This window comes from Ischnura elegans, chromosome 12 (assembly GCF_921293095.1).
Source record: "Ischnura elegans chromosome 12, ioIscEleg1.1, whole genome shotgun sequence".
NCBI classification, from domain to species: domain Eukaryota; kingdom Metazoa; phylum Arthropoda; class Insecta; order Odonata; family Coenagrionidae; genus Ischnura; species Ischnura elegans.
Genome location: NC_060257.1, coordinates 8,868,198 through 8,877,629, shown reverse-complemented (window position 1 = coordinate 8,877,629; position 9,432 = coordinate 8,868,198). Strand labels below are relative to the sequence as shown.

General features: G+C 38.3%; 1 long non-coding RNA gene across 1 annotated transcript; it reads right to left on the bottom strand.

Moving 5' to 3' along the window:
* Positions 1-1,628: 1,628 nt before the first annotated feature.
* LOC124169416 lies at positions 1,629-2,197 on the bottom strand. Its single transcript, XR_006867124.1, has 2 exons — positions 2,003-2,197; positions 1,629-1,906 (listed from the first exon to the last, which is right to left on the bottom strand). It is a non-coding gene; the product is annotated as an uncharacterized LOC124169416 (long non-coding RNA).
* Positions 2,198-9,432: the final 7,235 nt, after the last annotated feature.

Here is a 9,432-nt window from a genome sequence, read left to right as displayed (position 1 = left end):
TGACAATGGATATTTCCCCAATTATCTTAAGTTAGCCCACTTTACCCCTATTTACAAAAAGGGCTCCCGGTCAGATCCATACAACTATCGGCCTATATCCATTCTCTCATGCTTCTCAAAAATTTTTGAAAATCGTCTTTTAAGTTTTCTGGAACAACAAAAATTGCTTCATGAAAGTCAACATGGCTTCCGAAACAAAAAATCAACAATCACTGCCATATTCCAACAACTAAACTATATCCACAAGGCTCTAGATAATAGAAATTCCACTGTTGGCATATTTTATGATCTTAGCAAAGCCTTTGACAATATTGATCATGAAATTTTGTACTTTAAACTCTCGAGGCTGGGTATCAATGGTAATGCCTTACTCTGGATAAAATCCTTCCTTACTAACCGGCAGCAGCAAGTCAAATTTAACTATCAAACTGCAAAAGGTCCCAAAATTACCCTGTCAGAGCCACTAGAAGTTCATCAAGGTGTGCCTCAAGGCTCAATACTTGGACCCCTGTTCTTCCTAATATTTGTAAATGACCTTCCCAATTCAATTACTCTTGGGAAACTCCTCCAATATGCTGATGATACATCATGTTTGCTACAATCAAAAAACTCCACTGAACTTGGATACCTGTGCAGAACCACTGTCTCTGATATGAACGAGTGGTGCAGATCCAATGGTCTCACCATAAATTCCCTGAAATCCTTTCATCTTCAGTTCCATCACAAAAGAAGTCCTCCCTCTTCCAGCCTCCTACTCCGAGTAAGTGATAACCCCATCCTTCGTTCCCAAACCATTAAGTTTCTTGGGTTAACAATCAATGAAAACCTGGATTGGTCTCACCATGTAAATAATGTTACAAAAAAAATAACAGTTGGCATCTTCCTCATTAGAAGATTAGCTCCAATCGTTACCTTAGACACCTTGAAATTACTTTTTCATGGTAAAATCCAATCCCACATCACTTATGGGATATTATTCTGGGGAAATGACTCTCTCTCCAGAAAGATCTTCTCTCTCCAAAAGCAAGCCCTAAAAGCTATGCTTCGCCTTCCCTCACGTACCCCTGGCAGACCCCTATTCAAAAAACTGTCAATTCTTACTGTTCCATCCCTCTACATTCTAAACTGTGCCCTATTTGTAAAGCAAAACCCAGAAGATTTCCCAGCTCACCACAAAGTACACTGCTACCACACTCGTAATCATAATAAAATTCACCTGCCCCATTATTCTCTGTCCTCATCTCAGCACGGTCCACTTCACTCAGCTTCAGTCATCTACAATAGCTTACCACCGAACATAAAATCCATTACATCCATATCCAATTTAAAAAAATGTCTAAAGGAGCTCCTAATTAAGAAAGCATACTACACCATAGCAGAATATTTTGATAATGACTGTGATTGTTGTAATATATTTATGTATGTATATATACCTGACGATTTCTATGTTGCATAATGTAACCAACAGAAATAAAATTATATTATTATTTTTTCAGATGGCTGCTGGAAGTTATTAACGTTCTACAATATACTTTTTTAGGGGAAAAATTTGTTTTAGGACTCTATTTTTGCAAATCATCTTTTTCAACAGAAACTAATAACACAGAATAATGATCACCAACTGAAAATACTGCCTCTTAAAATATTATTGTTTTTCTCTACTTAATCACATCCACAAGCAAAATCTATTATTGCACAAAAAATGCCACTGCATATTCAATTAATGTCATTTATACATTATTGTTTAATCCTTCATTCAATGAGTCTTCATGACAGAGGAATCCACTGAATCAATAACAGTCTTCTGTGAATCAGTTTTGGCATCCAAAGCCCTTGTGTGTTTTCTGTGATATTGCTTTTCAGGAACTTCAACTCCAAGGCAAGCATGACCAAGAGCAGCTGACAACTGAAAGTATGGCATTGAAAGTTTTACGAACCATGAGGAATAATGACTTTCTGAACCAGATAGCAATGACTTGAGTATGCTTCATGTAATAATCACATTCTTCAGAATATTCATCCAGATGCAACACATTTTGGCCAGGAATAATGTCATGGTTTGAAGATCACCCCCAAATAATGCTTGCTCACCCATTAAAAATGATATCACTCTTGCTTTGAAAGTAAAAACAAACTTTCACAGCTGATCATAACATAGCTACCTACTGAATTCTCAGCAGTGCTCAGCAGTTCTCAGTTGTTACCAATGGACACTAGGTAAATAAAGGCAACAATGAGAAAGAAAATTCCAACTTGATTAATGAAGATTAAAATCATTGATTGAATAAAAATTTTGTGAATGAAAGCCAAGCCAAATTAAAATCACCTCTCTTGTGCAAAATAAAAAGAGGTATAGTTTTATTTTTCCATTTGTTTCAAATCCATATGAGCTTCAGAGCAACCTTATCCAATAAAAGATAGTGCCATTTAATGGTATACAGACTAATACCTGGTCCTTTTAATTTTACAGTCCTCTCATAATATTAATTTGGGATTGTAATGATCGATTTCTGTGCAAATATTTTCGATAATTGGACTTCTCATCTTTGCCAAGAAACTACCTATAAATAAATTTCACTGGACATTAACTTAGTGTTAGATTGCAAAACATTTGCAGAAAATTTTCCAATATTTTGCTCATTAAAATTTTAAATTTTATTCAAAGCTTATATCTGACAAAATTATGAATTCTCCTAGTCACTGACATTCCTGTGGTTGATTAAAATCTATGCAGGAAACCATTAATCAAATGAAAACCAACCTATCTTTCTCTATTGCTATGCTAGGTGCCAGGGGCGGATCCAGGATTTCTTTCTGGGAGGGGCACAAGCAAGGCCGTATCCAGGATTTTGTTCAGGGGGGGGGGCATAAGGATACTTCGTCATACAAAACGAACGAAATGATAATGGGACCGTATTAAAAATCTAGCATATTTATAAAGGTCTGGGGGGGGCACGTGCCCCCGTGCCCCCCCCCTGGATCCGCCTATGCTAGGTGCTATTACTATGCACCCATTTAGAACTTTTATTTCGGGAAATCAATTTGCATAGTGTGAAATTAATATATGAAGGGAGACTCAAAATTAGAATTCCATCTATTAGCTTTTAAAAATTTCAGCTAGGTGGAGGCAAACTCCCATCTGGGCTACATTATTAAGACACCGAAGGATGCATACTTGAATCTCAAAATACCATATTTCATGCTGCAGAAAAATCCAGTCATTTTATAGGAAGGCGCACTTAAAATATTCCAGACTTAATGAGCAAAGTAAATTCATTAGAGACAGTAAGAAAAGCGTCTTCTTTAATAATCATTTAAGTGTGTCCTCAAGACAGTTTTTTTACAGTAGGTGATTATTTTATAACGACCTAGACAAATTTTTTATATGGATAATTTTTATAGCACCATGCGGAGTTTTGTAATGAGAAATTGTATTTTGCATGAGAAATTTTGTATGTGGTCCTACAAAAGAGCTGCGCTCACAATTTTCATGTTATCTTCTCGCTTATAAAAAGCCTACTATAATAGTAACTCAAGTTTAACCTTAGTGGCTAATGCTATTCAAATTCAGTGACATATCAATCAAAAATAACCAATGCTCAGGCAAACCATTTGCAATCTAGAAATAATGATAGCATGATGGAAAAAATTTCTGTGCATAAGCTGTGTCATTAGTGAGGGCAAGCACGGAAGATAGTGAATGGAATTCAATAGGTTTTATGAATAAAAGTTTTTAGTAGAGATTAAAAGGCTCATAGCAGTGGCGGCTGGTGGTAATTTATCTAGGGTGTGCATTAGAGCAGATATATAGGATGATTTAATTATATTATGTTAATCCTAATCCAGGAGCATCATATTTCGTCGTAATAGAATACATAGCAAGCAAAACATATCACTGGCACACTCTACCCTTAAAATTGCATGAACAGAAATAATATTAGCATGCATGAAAATAATTATTCTCAACACACCTTTACAAGTGACGGTAGTTGAAATTCTCTTTTCCTTACACCCTATGAGGAAGTAGTGTAGAAAACGGCCATACAGATGGGTCTGTAGACGGACTAGGATCCTGGGCGCAGGTAGTGTAGGTGGCGGCTACACCACTACACTACCTGCGAGTCACTCACCAAAAATATGCGCGTGCGCACTCGCATCGTTTTGAGTCTGCTCCCATCACCCATTTGAACAACACATACCCCCCTGATTACCTCGTCCCACCAGAGCACCCTCAAGCGATCGGACAGACCGAAAATGTGCCCGGCATGATGCCACGGGATCACACACTTGTAGAGCGGTGAATTCGAAAAGGAGATAGCTGTAGCGTTCGGAGACTCATGTTTCTTGCATATGCAGACAGCACTTTTATCCTTCTCGTTGCAAAGGAATAGTTTTCTTTTATAATTTATTCATCTTTGGGTGTGCACTTGCTAACCTGCGTATACGCACGCGCCGCCACTGGCTCATAGTGAATCTTAATAAAGGTTCCCAGAAAATAAATCAAAACATTAAGAAATTTTCCAGAGGATAACCAGATAATTTCAAGAGAATGTGAAGAGGATTTGAAGAAGTTTTTAGAACTAGTGAGAAGTCAACCAGAATATCATCCAAATGCTCCAGACAAATTAACAATGTGATCATAATTTTTCCTATGTTATGAAGAGGTTTTCAAAAGGGAGTTGTAGGGCCCTTACCCAAACATTTTCAGGATAAATGGTGCAAAATGGTGAGTTTTACGGCCTTCTGAGCAGTGGTGTAGCCAGGGGGGGGGGGTCCAGAGGGTCTGGACCCCCCCCAAATATAAAAACACAATCATTTTCCTTCACAAAAGAAAACAAAATATTGAAAAATCATGAATTTAAAAAATATTTCTTTAACAAATGAAGTTTTTTCGGTTATGAAAAGTGTTAAAATTAGTTTAAAACCCATTACTTAGTACCCGGTGTTTCGAAAAATTTCCCCCCTTGGTGTTGTACTCCCCCCTCGGACCAAATTCCTAGCTATGTCACTGCTTCTGAGAGATATTTTATTGATCCTTGCACTATTTTTTAAGTAATATTAACACAATTAACTAAAATAGATTTCACTAAAAATGTTCCCTGAGCTCTGGGGGTAGGGGTTTATCCCCCAAAACACCCCCCCTTGCTGCACCACTGGATTAGGCTACAGCTGATTCTGAGAAGAATAAGACAATAAGGGAGATGGTAGGATTGGTTGAGATCTCAAGGAAAGTGCAATGGTTTGGACATATTTTAATAAGGGATGTGGAGTATGTGGGAAACAGAATTGGAAATTTTAAATGTAGAATGGTGAAAAAATGGTGACAAAGATAATGTCAACCTTATTTTGGCAATTGGAATTCAAGCTTGAATAAAACTTTTCTGGGAAAGCTTTTAGAAAGCAAGAATGATTCATTTATTAAATAATCCTCTCTCAAATTCCAATCAAACTGGCTAAATAAAGCTTGATTCAATGGGAGTAGTGAGCTTGAGTAAGGCCTATTTTAAAATTACAAGTTTGCTGAAAGACTTATGGGAATGAGTGTCTTGACAAATTTGAGATTGAACATCAAACTTACCCCATTGAGCCCAAGAATATTTCATCTAACTTACAAGCTTGACTTTTCAACTTTGATTGCGGAGTGACTTAACATGGCACACTTTTTTCTAGCCTCTATCCAACTTAGTTTTGTTGAGATGGCTTACGAGCACTAAGCACTGATTTGGCCCAGAGCAAAGAGTAGCACTAAATGCTAAGGGTGGTAACACGTTGGATTTATTTAATGCCCAAAACTGCTGAAAGGCACTAAACACATACATATTTGGCTTTAAAGCAGACTATTGGTACAGATATCACAGATGGTAGTGTCCTAGCCAGCTCCATAGTCACTTAGCTCCCTAGGTGGCTATGATCGTACAATGCATTTCAACCTTTAGGTCATTCTCAAGTACACTTTGCTATATTAATTCTAAATTGTATTACTACAGGAGATTGTCCACGTGGAGAGGGAAGGTAATAGACTCGACTCACAAGAAAGATTGGTAAGAGTGGACAGTCCCAGAACTAGGGCAAGGCAGAGGGAACACTTGCCCTGGGCGGATATCTCAGGGGGTGGCAAAAATTGCAAAGTTAATGTAAAAAAGTTATATGTATAATGCTTCTAATTAAATTATTGAACAATAATTATTAATTCATAACTTATAGAACAATAATACAGGGTGGGCATAAAGTCTTGCCCTGATTATAGAAAATTATTACAGCATAACCGTTTGGCTTAATAATTTAAATTTGATGCTGTTACATAGGCCCATAGGTGGATTTAAGGGTGGGGGGCACGTGCCCCCCACCCCCCAGACGCTTAAAAAGTAGACAAGTTTTTTAAATATGGTCATCATTACATTAGTTTTTTTTAGTGTATTGCGGAGACTCAATGATTTAATTTCATATTAAGTGATAGCTTTCATATTAAAATAAAGAGAATATTTTGTACAGTAATTGCTGTGTCATTTTTAATCTCAAATATGAGAAGACCGTTTGCCTGTCAGACTCTAGTGCCCCCCGCGGAAAAAAATCCTGGATCCTGTTTTGCTTTTCAGACCCTTGTGACAACCCCACCAGAAAAAAATTGTGGATCTGCCCCTGCATAGGCCAGTGTTATGAGTTTTTTTAAAGACCACTTACGTTAGAAAACTTTAAAGTGTGCCGGGCACACGTTAAAGTTTTGTGCCCCTTGGTAGCTCGGAGGATGTTGAAGCAGTATTCCAGTTCTCGCCAGATGTTTTGCAACCTGTGTTCTGTCACAGTACCCACTGCATCTTGTATCCTAGCCTTCAGTTAATTGACATCACCAACTGGTATGGTGAAGAATCTGTCCTTGATATAGCCACAGGAAAAAAGTTACTATGTCAAACGGTTATTCTGTAATAATTTTTTATAACCAGAGCAAGACTTTATGCTCAACCTGAATTAAACTTCTTAACAGCAAACTTACAATGTGTTATTTCAACTACCGCATCTCAAAAATATAGCTAACGAATGTATTCAGGGCCGGGTTTAGGATGTGGGTGGCCCTGGGCCAATTTTGGTAGGAGGCCCACTGTTTCATGGAGTAGGTATCTTGAGTCTGGCGCCTTAGACCGCTCGGCCATCCTGACAGCTAATAAAACCAACGAAATGGTCTTTGGATTTCTCTCTTTATAGAAAAATCCTCCAATTATTTGTTAAATCAAGTAATGGTTTCACTAATGGTGGGCCCTGGTCGCTTTCATAAAGGCGTGGGTTTTCCCTATCCCCTCTCTTCCATTTCTATCCTCTCTCTGGAGTCATCAACGTGCTCCTATCGTAGTGGCACTTCCCTCTTTTTTCCTTCCCATTCCACTCCTGTCCCCGGGTGCAGTGGCGGCTTGCCCATAAGGACTCTCGGACGTCGCCCCTCCCAAATATTTGAAAAAGTAAAAAAATAAATATCCATTAATTTATAATTATACATCTAATTAATCAAAGTGTTTTTTCAGTCGCATACATCGAAAGTGTTGGAAAAACACGAAAAATAATAGCGCGAGAAGTTCGTATTTGTAGCCGTGGGGCGCTGGCCAGAACGTCCCAATCCATCCCCATGCAGTTATATGGAGAGTGGTAGTGGTGGGGGCCGCTGGTGCTATGACGCGTCTAACGTTGGGTCTTATGGAAGTCTTGGGACGTCGTCCGAGAATGCGCAGAGCGACGTGTGAGTTGACATTGCTGCGTAGGCCGGCGGGCGTATAATCTGGCGTCTACTTGGTGTTGCCACAGATAAGGGACGTACGGGATCAGAATGGTCACAGTACTGGCTGTAGTTATACGATTTTAATTTTTAATTACTGGTAGGTATTGCTGCAGAAAATAAATTATCCCATTATGCTTGCGTTTTTTGGTGTTTGAATTCCGGAACACATAAAATCCAACCAGTTAAAGGCCGTATTTACGTAGCAAAACTATTCTCGAGTATTTGCCACAGTTCTGTTATGATTACGAATTTCAAGAACCTTGGGGAAACTAATATTATAATATTTAGCCCTTAACAATGTATTCATATCTTCCCGATGATTAGAAATGCGGAACCTATTTTTTAGATAAATTTATCAAAAGACCTGCAGTATTAGGAAAAATCAGTTAACATTCCCCACTGATTCATAATTTAAGAAATAGGTGCGTGCGTGATAGTGTGAAGGATTAAACATGATTTAACCCGTAAACGTGACTTTAAATAGTCATTCAATGAATGTCAAGAAGTTCCGCGTACAATGCACCTTTTGTGTGTAGGTTCATAATTTTTCCAGCCGTCCTTGTTGTATTAGTTCATGTTCACCTAATTCCTCAGCGGCAGAGCGGTAGCTGTCTGACGGAAAATGTCACTTGGGTCTGATTTAAGTGGCTTCGAAGAGTTCATATCAGTGCGGAGATCCTTACAGCTCCTTTCTGTGGTTCAGAGTCAACTTTTACGATCTAGAATTTATATTCTATTATATCATGGCAATGATTTCGAAGACATGGTTATTCCAAGGGCGACCCGTTTGCGTTTCGTATGTGTTTACCACATATGAATCTTAGACTCAAGGCGATGGTCCGTGACGTTTTTGTTTGCTTGAATGCCTTTGCTGACCTTAAATTCGTCCCTCAGCTGAATCAGCATTTGTGGACCAAGACTTCTATCTCCCTTGAGTCGTCCTTAATGTAACGGCAAGACCAGGCAAGACTCTCGGAAAGAACGGAGTGAAATGAGTTCAGACATCATTTTCGAGGAGTTAACTGTGCGTAATTGCCTATTAAGAAGTTTCTTAGTGCTGTGTGTACATTCAAGAAGACAATTTTGAATTAATCAACAGTGCTCGTTTATGTTTTAGGGAAATATAGGGAAAAATTGTCCCCAATTCTGTGTCCAGGCACCTTGTTCTTTTTGGTCGTATTTTTCGTCGGCCCATTTTGTGTCGTCCCTTAATGTTTATTAAGTCCCTTGTTTATTTATAGTCTAGTGCCCTTGCCATGTGTTCAATCGGAAAGAAATTGTTGTCCGGCGCTGATTTCAACGAACGTGTAATTGATCACTTGGTGGACAAAAGGAAAGAAGGATGGACTTCTGCAATATAACTAAAGACATGTGAGTATTCCAGATTTTGTTAAAAATGTGTGAGAAATGTTTCATTATTGATTTGAAATCATACTGTATTCAAGAAGCAACCACAACACAGCAATCGAAGGTTATATCTGCAATAACAAAGCGCGCGCATTCTTGAAGTGTTTCTTGCCTAGTGGAGATCATTGACACTCCCCTCCCTCCTCAGGTGTTACAAGTGTCATTGCTACCTAAATCATTGCAAAAAGTGTATAGATTTTACAAATAACGCATTATGATAGCAAAAACGAAAAAGAAGTCTATTGCGGGCATATCCGCGC